At 56.3% G+C, this 16,859-nt stretch overlaps 1 protein-coding gene across 4 annotated transcripts in view; it reads right to left on the bottom strand.

Moving 5' to 3' along the window:
• Positions 1-16,859, bottom strand: part of NEK6 (NIMA related kinase 6) — an 88,593-nt gene that overhangs the window by 51,687 nt on the left and 20,047 nt on the right. The window contains exon 1 of one of the 4 annotated variants that reach the window (XM_055400934.2): positions 4,513-4,679. The exons of 2 other annotated variants lie outside the window; for them this stretch is intronic. The gene's annotated coding sequence lies outside the window, so the exon portion shown is untranslated. Of the gene's footprint in view, positions 1-4,512; positions 4,680-16,859 lie in introns of those variants that run through there. One more of the 4 variants, XM_055400935.2, reaches the window with a different exon arrangement.

Here is a 16,859-nt window from a genome sequence, read left to right on the forward strand (position 1 = left end):
CCCAGTGTGGGCCAGGATTGGAGGCCTGAGTGTGCGAGGGTCGTGGGGATGCAAGTATCTACACCTCACCACGCTCCTCAACCCTGAGGTGGGAATGGCGAGTGTCCACTTGCCTTTCTCTGCACGTGTGTGTACATGAGTGTGTGTGCGTGTGATCAGGTCACAGGCTTTCAGCAGAGCCACATTCTCGGTGTGCATGCATGTGTGCGTGTGATCAGGTCACAGGCTTCAAGCAGAGCCACGTTCTCCGTGTGTCCACTGGGGCAGGGTCGTCACTACCCCAGGTCTGGGGGTGGAGCTGGTGAAGGCCCATGTGGCTCCCAGGCTGAGAGGCTGCCATGCCCTTAGAAGAACCTCACAGACAACCTGGGAGGCTCGGTCTCAGCTGGACGCCATACCCTCTGCCCATTCTCTGGGGAAGGCCCCTCTCTACTCCTGCCAGCTGAGTGAAAAGCTTCACAAGTCGTTTTTCCAAAGTAGGAAACCAACCTGGTGACTCCCCACCCTCCTACATACACAGAAGGAGGGGCCTGACACCAGAACAGACACAAGGGCCTAGTTCTGCTGGTCCAGCAAGCTCCTGGCCACGGAAGTTTAGGAAAGGTACCCACTGCTGGGGTGGCAGGGGGAGGAGAGGTGCCACAGGCCTGCATGGCCCAACACACACCTACACAGACGGCGCGCTGAAGCCCAGCAGGAGACCAGGCAGTTCACAGGCTGGCCACTGGGGAGGTCAAGGCCAGACCAGCTTCAGCATCAGCCAGCACCCACAGCAATGCCTCCCCAGGCTGAGTAACTTGACATCTTGCAGGAAACCCAAGTGGTGCCACCAGGTCCATTTTGCAGATGAGGAAACCAAGGCTCCAAGGGAAAACGTGACTTGCCAAAGCAAACACCCTCCTCAGTGTTTCCGAGAACTGGGGCTGCCTTTGCAAAGCCCCCTGACAAGTGCCTCCCGCCCTGGCCTTCAGCAGGGCTCTTACGAAAGTGGGGCGGGACCCTAAGGAGATGGGTGCTTGGGTTTAGTCTGCCATTTGCTCCTCAGACCAGGGAGGCTGTGAGTAATGAGGGAAAGGGACACCACTGATGACCTGGTGTCCTCGCATGAGGCCTGGGCAGTAAGGATTGCCCCCCACACAGGGACCAGCCCTAATGACAGCCCACACTAGTGGAGCCCTCATTGTGTGCACACCAGGGACACGCCAAGTGCTGTACGTGCCTGGTTCCACCCCACAGCCACTCTGTGGGGGCTGCTACAATCTACAAGGAGGAAATGAAAGTTCAGACTGGTTAAGGGACGGGCCCAAGGTCACACAGCAGGCAGTAGGCAGAACTGACATTTGAAACCAAAGTGTGCCTGCCTCCTCTGGTCCATACTTCCTTGGATAGTGAGGGAGGGAATGAATGAATTCTGGCCCAGGGGTGTGGTTCTGGCTGCTGCTTCTCCCAGCCCAGCCCCCTTTCCCTTCTGGGGTTGAGATAAGGAGACGTTGCCCATTCATCACTTGACAAGCAGCAGCTCAATCTCAGGCCAGAGTTACAGGGGCCGCGGAGCTGCAGGGGAAGAGCCACAGATGGTGTCTGGCTTCCCGACTGGTCCTGGGTCCCCTCATCCCACCCCCAAAGTCACACTCACTACTCAGACTCACTGGCTTCACGACCAGCAGGAGGCTGGCTTCTCTGAGACCTGGGACCACTTGAGGCCCCTGGAAGGGCGGTGCGGCCTGTGCATCCCTAAGCCCCCTCCTCAGGGCAATGGGGCCCCCCCACAGGGTGGGGATGCAGAACCTGGAGGCCAGTGGCTGAGGGGACAATACAGCGCCCACCCAGCATGGGGCCTTTCTGCCCACTCAGCTCACCTTCCTTCCACCACCCCCACCCCGTCCTTCTCTTCTGGCTTGCATCTCCTCACCCACCACCCACCCCCATTTCTCTCTAGCCCGGGGCCTCTCTCCAGAGCTCCCAACCCCGACTACCAAAAGTCCCAGGCACTGAAGACTCACCTGCCCTTCCCTGGGTCCCCACGTTAGCGATGGGGTCTCCTGTCTGCCCAGGAAGCCAGCAGGAATGCAGGCTCATCCCAGGGACACCTTGCCCTCCCTCACAACCCACACCTAGGCTTCATCTAGGCTGCTGGTTCTTTCCCCAAACAAGTCTGCACTCACCCAGAGACCCTGCCCTCTGCTGGCCTGGGCCCTTCTCAGTGGGGTCCCTGGAGTCGGCTCTGCCTGATGACCCAACCTTCCATCAAGAGAGGTTCCCCCCCTCAACATGACACAAATCCCAACCTGCTGCTCCCCACCCCCCCAAAAAAAACTCCCCAGAAAGAGGCCCACACGCCTGAGTGAGGCATCCCAAACTCTGTCCAGCTGCGCTGGCCTGCTGTCCTGCAAGCCTAACCCGCCCCAGGCCACTGCACGTAAGGACCTTCCCATCCCAACCACACAGCACCCTGAACCTTCCAGGTCCTTCCACTGCCTCTGCCTGGAACCTAGGACCTTCCATGAGGCAGTCTGTCTCTTGGATCAGGACCAGGTTTTGGGCCCTAATCAGGTGCAGACTTCTCGTGGGACCCTGGGAAAGCTCCACCCCCTCCCACATCCATAAAGTGGACACAGCTGGACCCTTTGGGGTGGGCACCCAGGGGCAGTCAGGTGTACCAGGCCCCCTCCCCATATGATGGCATTCACACAGGCTTCTCCCCTGAAGTCCAGTTGTTCGGGTACAAACTGCTCCCTCTGTCACTCTGCCCTCCTCCTCTGCTGGCCTTTCAAGGCAGGGACTGAGCTCAGCAGTCATCTCTAAACCCTCAGGGCCTTGTCCAGGGCCAGGCACAAAATGGGTGTCCAGTGGGAGCTGGCTGAGTAAAATTCTGACCAGTCGGTGGAGGTGGGCTCCTTGCATACTCCTGGTGCCCCAAGTAAGAAACACCTGCCTCCATGCTCAGAATCCCCGAGGTCTCAGATCAGGCAGAGGTCACCAGGCAATTGAAAACATACCACGACTGCACTGCAGGGCTTTCCTGAGCCTTTTTAAAATCAAGGAGGCTCTGGATCACCTTTTACTTTCTCCGCCTTCAGTAATAAAACCCAATTCTGTGAGCAAAAGAAAATGTAGGGACTGTCAGCATCTCTCAGGGCAATGAGGCATCTGGTTTCTTCCCTGGGAAGGCCTTTGGCGCCAGGACCTGGTGAAGGAAGATGTGCCAGCCTGTGCTCTGCACCAGGGAGTGACCGCAGCAGCCCAGCATGCTCCCCCATGAGTCTGCATCACCCTCTTACAGATGAGGAAACCGAGGCGTGGAAAAGCCAAGTGACCTGCCAAGCTGGTGATGCTGATAAACAGCGTGCACCTGTGTCAGAACCCAGCTCTGACTCTCTGAAGTCTGGGTTTTAATCTCATTTGCCCAGTGCCATCCTTGGAGACCATGGAGCTGGGGGAAGCTGGTGATCTCACTCTACAAGGAGCCTCAGGACCCTAGGGCAGGCCCACCATCCCAAGGACCCCAGTCCTCCAGGGAAACAAACTTGCTCTCTCTTCAAGGCCTTGGTAGGTTCTGCTTTCCCTGGCTTGGAATGAACTGCCTCCTGGCAAACCTGGATTCTCCTTCTGGGCACAAACTAGGGTACTTCCTCCAGGCAGCCTTCCTGGACTCCCTCAGACAGTGAGTGAGTGACTCCCAGTCTCCACTGGCCTGGTCTCTATGCCATCACTGCCTGTTCCCACGTTTTCCTCTCCCTCAAATGGAGAATTTCTTCAAGGGCAGAGACCAAATCACTCTCCTTGTGGGGGTGATCTAGTCCATAAACACCGGGGGCCAGGAGGGAGAAGCCTGGGAGAGCAGAAGTTCCTCTGGTCCCATGTCCTGTCTCAGACCACGGATACTGCCCTGCCAACCAACAGCTGAGGGGGAAACCCAGCAGAGCCACCCTTGGGGAGATGGAGGCTCAGTGCTTGTAAAAAGCCCGCTCTGGGCCCCAGGAGGACATCCATAATCCCACAGGTGGCCTCTCCACGGGGGAAGTTCTTCAACCCCTGGCCTCCCCTAATTTTCTCTCCTGCTCTCATTTTAAGGTTTGAAAGGATGGCTATTCCCAGCAGGAGAAACTTCCATGGAGCCCTCACTGCTCAGACATCAGGAAGGGCCCAGGAAGCCAAAACCCACACCAGAGAGAGAAGAGTTATCAGTACTTTTTCCACTTCCCTTATAATCTTGGGAGCTCTGGAAAGTCCAGAATCACCCAGTGTGAACCCCTCCAACCTGGGCAGTGACAGAGGCCATGCCAGGCTGATGGCCCTGGCCCACTGGCAGTCCCCACCAGGTGGGTGGTCAAGGGGACAGCGGTGGCAGAGAGGCAGCCAAGGTCAAGTGCTCTGTGAGCCCAGGCCCCAGAGGTCTCTAGGGCCTCCCTGTCACTTGCTAGGCACACCCTCAAGGGCAAAGAGAGCAGCCCCAGGTGCTGGAGAGGGTGAGGGGCTCCCAACAGTGGGAGGCAGGGCAAAGGCCAGTACCTTGCAAAGTGGCTTCTGAGGAGCTCCGGGAAGGTCTCGGCTCGGGGTTGAAAGGCAGATGCTCACACGGTCCCAGGACCTCTGGAGATCTGGGTGGCCTCTCTGTGCCAGGGCTGGTGGAGGAAGAGAGGCCAGCCCGGTCTCCGCACGGGACTTCCCCTGCCCAAGACTCCCGTCCCCAGCCACTGCCAAAAGGAAACTCCCCCACCACGCGCTGCTCCAAAAATAGCTCCGGCTGCCACCTCCGTGGTGAAAGGAACTTGTCACTGCCACCAGGGAGCCCGCTGCTCACCAGGGACTGGAATCTGACAGCAGCAGCCAACAGTCAGTCTTAAGAGAGAGCACCTGTGTACCCGAAGCTGCGGGGGAGCTTGGAATGCAACCAGAGTCCACTCTGGGGTTGCTCAGTCCTGTTCCCCCATTTTACTCTCCAGGAAATTGAGACCAGAGGGCAAGAGACTGGCCCAAGGCCACAGGCACATCAGTGGCAGCGCCTGGCCAGGACCGGCCTCCTAAATCCACTCCACACCCACACGGTCAGGCAGCGGAATCTGCCCTGCGGGCTTTACCACCCAGAACTTACTTCCAACCCAGAACCCAGAACCCAGAACTGGGACCACAGACACGGAGATTACTCCAGCCTCGGAGGGGAGAGGGGTCCTGCCCTCAGCCCCAGTGCACCCACTCCCCCTGGGGCCCAGCAAACACGGAGAACCATAAATATTCTTGCTGTCTCTTTAAAGGCATAAGCCTTTCTCGGAGCATCCCTGGCGGTCCAGTGGTTGAGACTGAGCGCTCCCTAGGGCGGATCCCCGGTCAGGGGACTAGACCCGTGTGCCATAACTAAGACCCGGCGCGGCCAAAGAAATTAAAAAAAAAAGCCGAACCCTTTCTAACCTCTCTTTTGTGAGCCGAACCGAAAAGATTTGTCGCCTAAGAGATAAGAGCCTTGGTAGGCAGCGGCACTGAGTTCAAGTCCTGGCTCTGGCTGCGCCCCAGCCTGTGGAGGGCACTACGGGACTCGGAGATGCTTAGCCCCGGGCCTGACACACAACAGAGCCCGTCAATGGAGTCGGTGTTATTACATCCTTACGTTCTGACCCCACGCTCTCCCAAACCAGGCTGTGTGCATCCGGAAACTGAGAGCTCAGAGTCCCCGCCTTTCCTTCCTTCCACACGTCCGTCCAGCTACCGTCTCTGCTCAGGACCAGTGCTGACCACTGGTGACCCCAAGGCCAGAGAGATGGAAACCCCCTTGTTCTTATGGGATCGCAGGAGAGCACCCAGCAACCCGGGGACAGATAACCACAAGCCAGAAAAGCGCAGTAAGACAGCCCCCAAGAAAAGGCCGGATAGACCCTCACTCTGTGACCCAGGCAAGGTCACGGCCAGCTCCTTACGTGAGGTGGAGTCCGGGGGGGCCTGGAAGAATGAGCAGGGTCAGCACCAAAGCAGAGGGGAGTTCCGGCGGAGAACGCAGTGGGCTCAGAGGCCTGGAGGCCGGTGGACCTGAGGGCACGTGAGAGAAGGCAGGGACGCCGCCAGGCCTGCTCCAGCCCTCTGTCTCCAAAAGGAGCTCCGCGGCACCTGCCTCCTTCTCCAGAATGAGAGCCAGCCCCACCCTGGGCCAGCCACCCCCCACACCCCATCTGCAGCTCCACCGCTGGGACTGACACGGGCATATGGCAGCTGAGGCCCCGGAGGACACAGGGAGCCGGATCCTGGCACCGGGGCTCAGCCACCTGCCAGCGCACCTTCCCCACCAGCTGGGTCCAACTGTCGGGCATATGCCAGGTGTCGGTCCCCTGGGTGGCTGCGGCTGGGCCCTTGGCCAGCTGTCCACAGGTCTGCGGGTAGACGGGGCCCCAGTACACGGGGCACCCCTTCGAGGACTGTCCTTCATGACCTGGTGAGTTGGGAGGCATCTGCCTGCACCCTCAGCAGAGGCTCCAGACAGACCCTCGGGTTGGGCACTTTCTGCCTAACCATTGTTTCTCTTCTGCTTCCGGTCTCCTGACTGCTGGAGAGGAATGCCCTCCGGGATGCTCATCTAGGTCATGCTAGCGCCCTGGGGAAACACAGATTGTGGGAGTCTTTCTCTTCCTCCTGACCGGAGTAGCCAGAACCTTCCAGAAGTCTACCTTGGCTCTGATCAGTTTCCCGCCTGTGGGCACACATGCCCTGCCAGTCACCCCTACCTGTCCATCTGGGACTCGGAAGCGGGGTGGAGCTGTGCTGAGGGGCATAGTCCCAATGGTCCCCAGACTCTCGAGCCTCGCAGGTCACCATGAGCCTCCAGCATGACCTCCATGCGGCTCAGTGTGGCTCAGTGTGTGGGCAGCAATGTCTTCTCCCTCTAGTCCTGCCACCCCTTGAGGAGTTCTGGGCCAGCACATAATCTCTGGTGTGGCCCTGGACCTTCCTGTGTCACATTTCCACCCCCAGGACCCAGGCGGTCACTGAGTTGGCCTGGGAAGTTATGCGGCCAGTTTTAACGCCTCGAGGGTGAATCCTGCTCTGAGCTTCGGGGTGTGGTGTGGTGAGGAATCTCAAAGGGCCACACGGCCTTGGGAGAGTCATGGCCTATCTCCCGGCCTCAGTTTCCCCACCTACAACATGGGTGGGTCAGGCTCTGCAGTCTTAGGAGGGCTCTTCATGGGCCAACAATTTTTATGAGGCTGACGGAGGATTTGCGACTCACTGGCGCGGACTGTATCTGAGCTCTGGGAGCCTCTATCTAATCCCGGGCTCAGGTCTGGGAGGAAAACCAGACCTTCTGGGTCTGGGATTGCTAAGGGACTCTCTCTCTGGCCTTGGAAGGCTTTGTCAGCACCCCCAGGCCCCACACACTGCCCTCCCCACAAGTCACACTCCCTCGCAACAAGTCACAGCCATGTGGGGAGACGGCTCAGAGGCCTCCTGGCTCTCAGACACACAATCATGGAGTTGGAATGTGTACACGGGGCATCCACACACAGAGCACCCGTTAGATGAGAGTGCAGGCCAGATCCTTGAGGGGTGTTGGAAGCGTGTGTGCTTACAAAGCCACCCTGCAAGGCAGACAGTGCATCCATTTGACAGATGAGGAAACTGAGGCTAGCAAGGTCACATGACTTGCCGGACATGTCCCAGTTGGAAAGAGACAGAGCCTGGATGGAAAGGTAGGCCTGAGTCCTTGTGGTCGTGGGGGAACCAGACCAAAGTGCTTAACTGCACTGCAGAATCAAAGTAGGGGCCACTGATTCCAACTTGGGCCAATCAAATGGGCTGCAGGGATCTGCAGGTGGCATTTGATCTGGGACCCAAGGGCCCAGAAGTGAGGTGAGGCAGCCCAGCAGAGACTCTGAACTCTGACAGCCCCAAGTTCAAATCCTGCACTTGCCTCTGTTCAGCTACAGGAATTTGGGCTACCTCTCTGCAGTTCCCTCCTCTGGAAACAGGGGCCGGGTAGGACCCATCTCATGGGGTTGTTATGAGGACAAAGTGGAGGATATGCAGGCGGAACACCAGCAGCTCAGGACTAGCAGGACGAGGCATACACAAGAGTTCAATAAATGTGGCTGTTGCTACTATTATGATTACCGTTATCGCCATAAAGAACCAGCGCTCAGTCAACAGCAACGTTTCCACAATTACTTCCGGCAACTCACTCTGTGAACCGACTGTCACAATAAGGCCGGTCCTCATTCCTCAGGGGTCCCCGATCTCATGACCTGTGAATGTGGAAGGGGGTGACCTCCGCCTCTGGGGATTCTCCCCTTTCGGGGAAAATGGGAGAGACCACACTGGCTCCTGCTGTATTCTCCAGGAAGCTGGAAGTGATGGCAAAGCATTTTACAAAGTTACCAGGACGATGAACCTGAGCCGCCTCCCTCCCCGCACTGTCTCAATAAAATAAATCTTGGCCCACGGCTGGCAAGAGACCCTATATATTTACATGACGATCGTGCCTCATGATCACAGGGCTCGTGGTTGCAGCAAGCAGCGTGTGGCAGGGATGACAGTGGTCCTAGGAGACTCACTATTTTCCAGCGACTTTTATTGTCCATTATATCCCGGCGTTTACAGGGCTCTGCTCCGGGCCTGGCAGGAATATCGCACACGGTGGGGCTGGCAGGCCTTAATATTCCAGTCTCGGTGCTGCAGATCAGCTTTCGCATCTCATCCATCCCCCTCTCCCCAAGCCTTTGTGTGATACTGGGACCCCAGGGAGCTCCAGGGGTTCTAAAGGGAGAAGGTTATGGGGAGGGGTCTAGGTATGCCCACCGAAGCCATCTGCTTGGTTCCAGTCTGCCGTTCCACAGAGGCGACACTACTAACGCTGTGGCCTTCCCTGGGCATGGGAGGGGCTGCAAAGTGGAGGGGTGCACGGGTACTGGAGCCGTGACTACTGGCTTGTAGGGGGCTGCTTGCTAAATTCTCAGGGATTCTATGAGGCAGTTATCACGTTGGTTGCCTGCAATCAGGCATGGTAGGATATTTATTCCATGGAAATTGGCAAATGCTACAAATCAAAGCTTTGTGCAAATCCCTCTCCCTCCCACCCCACCACCCCTTGGCCTGGGGACCTATTTGTTAAACACCAGCATAGCTCAGGGACAGGGTGACCCAGCAGGCCACTGTGAGCACCAGGAAGGACACACGGACTTAAGAGTCAGGTGTGAATCCTGACTTCCTCACACTCCACTTGTGTGTGACCTTAGGTAAATGATTTTACTTTTTTTAAGCCTCAGCTTCCTTATCTGTAAAATGGGGACATACCTGCAATCCTAGGTGGTTGTGAGGATTACAGCACCTCACAGCAAGTTCCCTGGGTGATGCTTAGTATATAGCAGGTGCTTAATAAATGATACCTATTGTTCTTCATTGATTCAGCACTTAATGAGCACCTACTCTGTACCAGGCACCGAGTGACAGGGATACAGAAAAGCCCCACAGGATGACAATTATCAAATTCTTCACATCTGAACAGTTCTTGATTGTTCTGCAGTTGGATTTTTACCCACACCATCTTATGAAGCCTCAGGACAACTTTGAGAGGTGGGCACAGCAGGACAGATGCCCATTTCTGAAATGAGGAAATAAGGGCTCAGGGCTGGACGTGACTTGCCTGAGGGCCCTGCCAGGGCCTATCAAAATAGGGCTCAGTAACAATTCCACTCCAGGCCCATGATGGCACCCATCTCTAAACTCCCAGGTTCAGCCAGGCTGGCCCCCTGATGGGCCAGGAGAACCCAGGGCGAAGGGACTCCTGGTCTAGGATCTTGGGTTCTAGTCTTGGCTCCATGGCCTCCCTGCTCTGAGTCCTTCCCTGCCTGGGCCCATGGTTCCCCACTGGAAGACTGAGAGAGCTGCACTCGGGGTGCTGCTGGCCCTGATGGGTGAAGGTCTGCCTCCAGACTTCCTGGCCTGGCCGAATGTCCCTCTGTCCCCCACAGTCAGGGAGGACTCGGGCATATAAACATCTTCGGAGCCCAGAAGAGCCAGGGCCTCTTAAGCAGGAGAGAAGAGAGCATGAGTGGGGTCTCCCGTCCACCTATTTGGGGCTTGCCAGCTCACCCTGCTGGTAGGGCTCACCCACCCATTTCGCAGATAAGGAGACTGAAGCTCAGAGAGGGGTGGCGTCACCAGCCTGGGAACTGGGATTCACCCCCTGGGCTGGCAGCCTCCAGAGCTCGTGGCTGGGGTGCCCGCCAAGCCCCTCGGTCCTGACGTCTGCAGACGAGACAGTCCTGGCCACTGGGCCTCAGCCCAGAGGGGTCGAGGAGCATTTTGCTGAAACAAGACAGCGAGAAAAGTACAGGCAACTCTGATGACTCAAATAACCTTTGAAACTAGGAGGTGGGCGGAAGTGGGCAGCATTTCTGGTGGGTTTCACCTCACTTCCTAGAAGGATGCGTCACCGGCTTTAGTCAGCGCTCACTCGACCGTCAACGTGGATCCGCGCACTGGGTGGCACGTCTCAGCTCACTTGTCCCCAAAGCAATTACAGGTTGGCAGGTGGGGGCCGTCCAGTCAAGGTGGGGGGTGGGGGGAGGGAACTCTTCTCATTCTACAGATGAGGAAACTGAGGCTCAGAAAGAGGGCAGGAGTTGGTTCAGAGACACAGAGCAGTACCCAAGTTCAAATTCCTTTGCCAGAAGGTTAATTTTTCTCTTTGGGGAGATAGAAAAGGAAAGCTTCTGCAGCTTTCAAAAGAAAAAAAGGGAAGGAAAAAGAACTAGCAGCTGAATGGAATTGCAACAAGGCCCCTGGCCAGCCCGAAGAGGTTTCCGAAATTCTGTACAGTCTGAATTCTTGTGGGCTGAGGGGGTCACGCGATTTCCTCTGCAGAAGGCGAGTTGAAACAGTCTGACTGAGGGGGCAGAGGGAGGGGGGGAGTGTCCACGAGACGAGGAATCATGAGTTTCTGCCTGGCTGCTCCGATGACTTGCTGGATGACCACGGACGAACCCCTTGCCCTCTCAGGGCCTCAGTTGACCGACACTCATTGGAAAAGACTCTGATGCTGGGAAAGATTGAAGGCAGAAGGAGAAGAGGGCGACAGAGGATGAGATGGTTGCATGGCACCACCGATTCAATGGACATGAACTTGGGCAAACTCTGGGAGATGGTGAGGGACAGGGAGGCCTGGCGTGCTGCAGTCCATGGGGCCACGAAGATATGGACACGACTTGGTGACTGAACAACAACAGTTTACTATGCACTGAGCCTTGTTCTAATGCACTTAAGTGAGGTTAACCTCCTGACCCCCTTATAGTACATAATTAGTTCCATTTTACACAAGGGGGAAACTAAGGCACAAAAAGGTCAGGTGTGAGGTCCAGCATAAGTGGGAGAACTGGGGTATGAACTCAGGTAGTGTGGCTCTAACCACTTAGCCACAAAGCCCTCAGCCTGTAGGAGGCATATCACCAGCGTTCCTCCTGCCCTCAAGGGCTTTGCATCTGTGTCTTGGATGCCAGAAGGCAGATTTCTAGAGACCCTGAGCCATCCTTCTTAACTTGCCTGCTGCTCTCAGCTGCTACCTTGTCCACGAACTCTGCTTCCTTCGCTTTGCTCAGAAGCCTTTGTAACCACACCCCAGGAGACCTCCAGGAAACTCCCAGGTCACAGCAGCCATCAACCCACCTCTTTGAGGCTCACTGGGGGCCCAGAGTCCGAGCAGGCATGGACGACCCTGCTCTGATGTCCATTTTGGAGTTTTACACTCAGGTCGGCCTCTGGGACCGCAGGAGGGAGACTGCCATTCAGACATCCAAGAAAGACAGAGAAAAACATCTATTCACAGCCAGACAGAACCTGCTCTTTGGAAATGATGCTACCGACCCGACAAGCAACCCAGCTGGGCAAGAGACTCCCGAATAAGCCTGACCTGGGAACATCCATGTGGAAGGATCAAAGGCTTGGGTGGTCACCAAGCTTATAAAATCTGTCTGGATGCTCAACCGTGAAATTCCTGAGGGAATAAGGTTCTGACCCAAAACCTGGGTTTGTCTTCCAAAACAGAATTCTTCAGACAACGGACATTTTTTGGCTTCGACAGACGGCTGATCTCTGTGTCACTAGGATCTCTCCAGGAAGACGCACTCACGATGAGAACGTGCTCCCACTCCGAGCCACGCACTGTGTCACATGTTTGGGTCCGCCGGGTCATTCCCAGAGTGGATGTTACTATCTCCATTTTGCAGATGGGGAGTCTGAGGCTCACAGAGGTGCCGATTCCCACAGCTGGGAAAGGTGGAGGTTGAAATCCCATGCCTGCCTGGAATGTGGGGAGTTGGGGATGAACCCGACGGAGCCTGCCGTCCACATCATGAAGGGGAGCTCCGGCCAGACAAGGACGCACAGGGGGAGTTCTGCGGGGCAGGTGCATACGGAGTCTCGGGCATTGGACAGAGAACGTTTAGAGGAAGCACACACGCTTCCCTCTAAAAGTGGGAAGAACCCCTGCGGAGGGACAGGTAGGGAGGGTTGACGCAATGGCAGTCAGGACCGCACCGTCGAGGCTGCCACAGTTTAGGCTTTCCCAAGACACTGGAATCCACTAAGCGGGAATGGTGCACGGAGAATCCGGAACATCTCCACGTAGCGTTCTACCACTGCACCAACAGCGGGCGGTCGTTCAACAAACATGCTTGCAGCTGCCACCATGCCACTGCTCTACTCCTGGGAGCAGGAAAAACCCTGAATCCACTCATCCGAGGTCTCATGTCTCACCAGAGACCTAAGAATAACCCCCCAAAGAATCCACCAGCCCACTTGCTGTGCTTGAAAGCAGAAGGACAGGAAACGGAGGCTTGGAGCAAAGAAGTGATGGACCCAAGGACCTTCAATCATTTGTTCAATCAATCAGAAGGTACTGGAACCAGTGTCCATCCTCAGTGGGGCTCCCCATTTAGAGAGAAAAAGAGGAGTCTCACAAGCCAACACACCTACAAGCCAGTGTGACTGCTGCTTTGCACACCCAGTGTGTGGAAACACAAGCAAGCATCTTGCAGTCTGCCTGAAGAATGGGGGGGTGGGTGTTTCTTCAGAAGAGGAAGCTGCTCTGAGTAGAAGAGCAGGGGAGGGCACTCCAGGCAGATGGCACAGCCTGTGTGAAGGCCTGGAAGCTGGGTGGGCCCGGCATTAGGTGTGGGACAGAGGCCCTAACAACAGCCGTGGCCTCAGCTCTGCAAATGGGCGGGGAGGTGGCGGGGAGTGACCCTGAGCACAGAGAGCCAGTAAGGCGTGCAAAGCCAGCACCAGAACTGGGGTCTCCAGACTCCTCTTCCAGGCTCTTTTGCACACTCTGCCACTCATGGTACCAAGTTGAGGCATGATTTTACTCAATGAGTTACGTGATGAATGAAAGCCCCCGTCACAGTTCAGCAGCATCAAGCCTTCGCCAGCTACACGTATGCTGACCTCCCCACTCGTGCCTTGGTCATCTCCAGTGATCATCACAGACAGGAGGAAGGAAAAGGCTACAGAATCTCCCTCTCGAGAGACCCTTCTGGGGCTGTAGCTCAGGAGGGCCACGGAGTGTACATTCTGGGCTTCAAGACATGCTCTCCTATTTGCTGAGTATTCACTGAGGACCGACTCTGTGCCAGGCTCCGTGCTAGGCACCAGAAAGACTCACAAAAGGTGGTTACAAACTCTCATACAGCATCCCCTAATTCAGAAACGGGCCCGGCTGGAAACTCTACTCCTGTCACCTGGAAGAGGCCAAGAGAGATGCAGAGAGGGCCGGGACTTGCTTGCTCAAGATCACTTGGCCAGGAGGTGTCAGGCTGGGATGTGTCTCCGGAAACGACTGGTCACAGGGCCTTGCCAAAAGAGATAAGAGTCCCTGGGGAAACAAAAGAGCCTGGGATCCCTCCTTCATGACCTGCGGGCTGCCCTTTACCCACACAGCAGGCGGAGGCCACACTAGCAGGCAACACCCAGATTGGTGGGGCCCTGTCATACTGGGAGGGGCCCCTCTCCCTGTCCGGGGAGCCCGGCCACAGCTGGCAGCTCGTGCAGGAAGAGAAGCAGCTCTTGGCTCTAAGCTACCTGGGCTGGTGCCACCGAAGGACTAAATGCTTGTGGCCAGAGAGTCCAGGATGCAGAGCACTGGGGTCAGCGAGCTCCTGCCCGGGTCAGCTCCTGGGTCTCTCAGTCTATACGGTGGAGGGTTATGACTCTCCTTCCTGGACTGGGTCCCTGTGCACATCTGTCTCCTCCGTGGGAATCCTGGCGGAACTCTGGGTGCCCTGGTTAACCCAACGCAAACGGCCGCAGGCAGTCCATAGGACTATGGCTCAGCTGTGCCCTACCCTCACCCCTGTATCAGGTCAGACAGCATCCCTACAAAACTCACACAGGGTCTTTGCAGATGCAATCGAATTAAGATGAGGTCACACAGGATTAGGGTGGCCCTTAATCCAATGGCTGGCATCTTTATAAGCAGAGGGAAACCTGAACTCAGAGACACACAGGGAAAAGGCCACATGATGACACAGGCAGAGATAGGAGAGGTGTGTGTATTCGCCAGGGAATGCCAAGGACTGCTGGTAACCAGCAGAAGCCGGGAGCAAGGCACCCAACGGACTCGGCCTCAGAGCCTTGACAAGGAACCAACACTGCCAACACCTTGATTTTGGACCTCTGGCCTCCAGGACTGTGAGAGAATCAGTTTTTATTGTTTCAGGCCACCCCACTGGCAGGGACTTGTCATGGCGGCCCGAGGAAACGAACACACTCCCCGCCATCCCCAGCACAGTTGGCCTTCCACATGCAGCCGAGGTTTCCCCAGGTTCTCCAGGCATCGAAGTCTCCTTCAGAATCAGCTTCTGTTTCGGGTGCTTCAGAGGAAGTTAATTAGTGATGGGCTTTCCCGGTGGCTCAGCAGTAAAGAATCTGCCTCCAACCAAGGAGATGAAGGAGATACGGGTTCGATCCCTGGGTCGGAAGGATACCCTGGAGGAGGAAATGGCAAACCACTCCAGTATTCTTGTCTGGGAATTCCATGCACAGAAGAATCTGGTGGGTTACAGTCCACAGGGTCATAAAGAGTCAGACACGACTGAGTGATTGAACATGGGCCTCGGGCTTTCACAGGCCTGTAAAGATTCTCCCAAATTCTGAAGATGGACATAAGGTTGCCAGCGCTGTCTGACATCTAAAATACAATTTCTATCTGTCGTCACCATCCTGAATAAAAGGACACCCGACACAAGAAAGTAGCTGAGGCCAGTCCTGTCCTTAAGTTTCTCATGTCACAAAGGATCAGTGAGACAGCCGCACAGCCCCAGACCTGCCCTGGGTCTGGGGTTTGGGAACCAAATTCCAGCTGCTGTGCCCCTCCTGGGTGACTTTTTTTAATCCTCGCTGGGAAAAAGGGAGGCTGGCCTCCTCCACTCTCCTCTGAGTACAAAAAGGAGATTTCTCCATCTCAGAGACTTGACAAGTATATTCCAGTTAACCTGTGGGTAATTCCAGTTAATCTCCTCTGAGGACTCGGTGATCTCCCAGCCAGAGGGCGGAGGCATTTCGGGCCAGTCAATGAGGGAGGATCAAGAGAGAAAGAAAATAAAAGATGAAAAAGCAGGAGGGAGAAGGAGAGAGAAGCACTGACCCTTCTTGTGCAAAGAAAACCGAATTGTGAAATTATGCAACGAGCAGACATCACGGGCCGGATGACTCCAGCCTTCCTCAAAGACACCTCGTAAACCCGCGCCCAGCCTTGGAGGGAGAGGCCAGATGCCTGGCGCTGCGGGGAGGGGCTTTCGAAACATCTGGCCCCAGTGGGAGGCCCGATGACCCAATGGAGGCCAATCACCCTGAGCTCCGTGACCGCTGCACCCACATCTACTGCGTGGTGACCAGTGAGGTGGCCGGCAGAGCTGCTGGGGATCAGATCACAAGCTGTCTGAGTTCACGGAATGTTTCTTTTCCAGTAACTCGAGAGCGCTAATCCCATCTTAGCAATGCCCCCAACGCTGGGGAAACTTTCTGCCCCACCATGCTGGGGTGGCCTTGCCTGGACAGTCTCAGGAACCTTAGATGATAAGGCCAGACAAGCTCGCCTTTCCAGGGCTGGCGTCCATCTCTCCCTCCCTCCCCTTCTACACGCCCAGGCCAGGGGCAGGGTGGGCCCCAGTTCTCAGGAAGCCAGGAAACACACTCTTTTCTGGGCTAAATGCCCAGATTCCTTGAGCAGTCACAGGACACGCTTTTTCTGAGCTGATCCAAAGCCACAGGCGCAGTCTGAAAGTTTCTTTGGGCAGCGTGAACCTGCGGGCACCCAGGCACACCTGGAATTCCAGGCTGAAGGCTGGTCAGCAAGAGAGGCCCCAGCTAGCCCCCGACGGGCAGGGGGTCCATGGCAGGGGTCCCGGTGGGTGACCAAGGGCACAGAGTTGTGCTCTGCGGGCCTCTGTTTCCTTTCCAAGAAAACGAGGTTCCTTCATTCCGTCATCATTTGCCAGGCTTTTCTTGAGAGGCTCACGGAGCCAAGGGCTGTCTGAGGCGCAAAGCAAAGAGCCTTGTCCCTCTAGAGGTGTGTGGTCAAGAGATGGATCCAGACACAGCAGCAAACAGACACGGCCATTTCAGACTCAATAAGTGCTATGAGGGAAACGCAGCTGAGGAGCGGGCTAGGGTGGAACAAATAAGACTTCATGGGGTCGCTGGGACAATTAAATCAGATCGTGCAGCAAATTGCTTAGCAAATAATTGGTAGGGCAACCGAAGCCAGAAACAGAAGGGCTGGAGCAGGTGGTCGAAAGGACTGGTATGGTTTGGGGCCTTACTGCCCCATGTGTCCCAGGGGGCCCAGGGAGCCCCAGGCCGCCCTGCTTGACCCAAGCGGACTC

The sequence above is a fragment of the Moschus berezovskii genome, chromosome 11 (genome assembly GCF_049115385.1).
Source record: "Moschus berezovskii isolate FMDL1 chromosome 11, NW_MosBer_1.0, whole genome shotgun sequence".
NCBI classification, from domain to species: Eukaryota; Metazoa; Chordata; class Mammalia; order Artiodactyla; family Moschidae; genus Moschus; species Moschus berezovskii.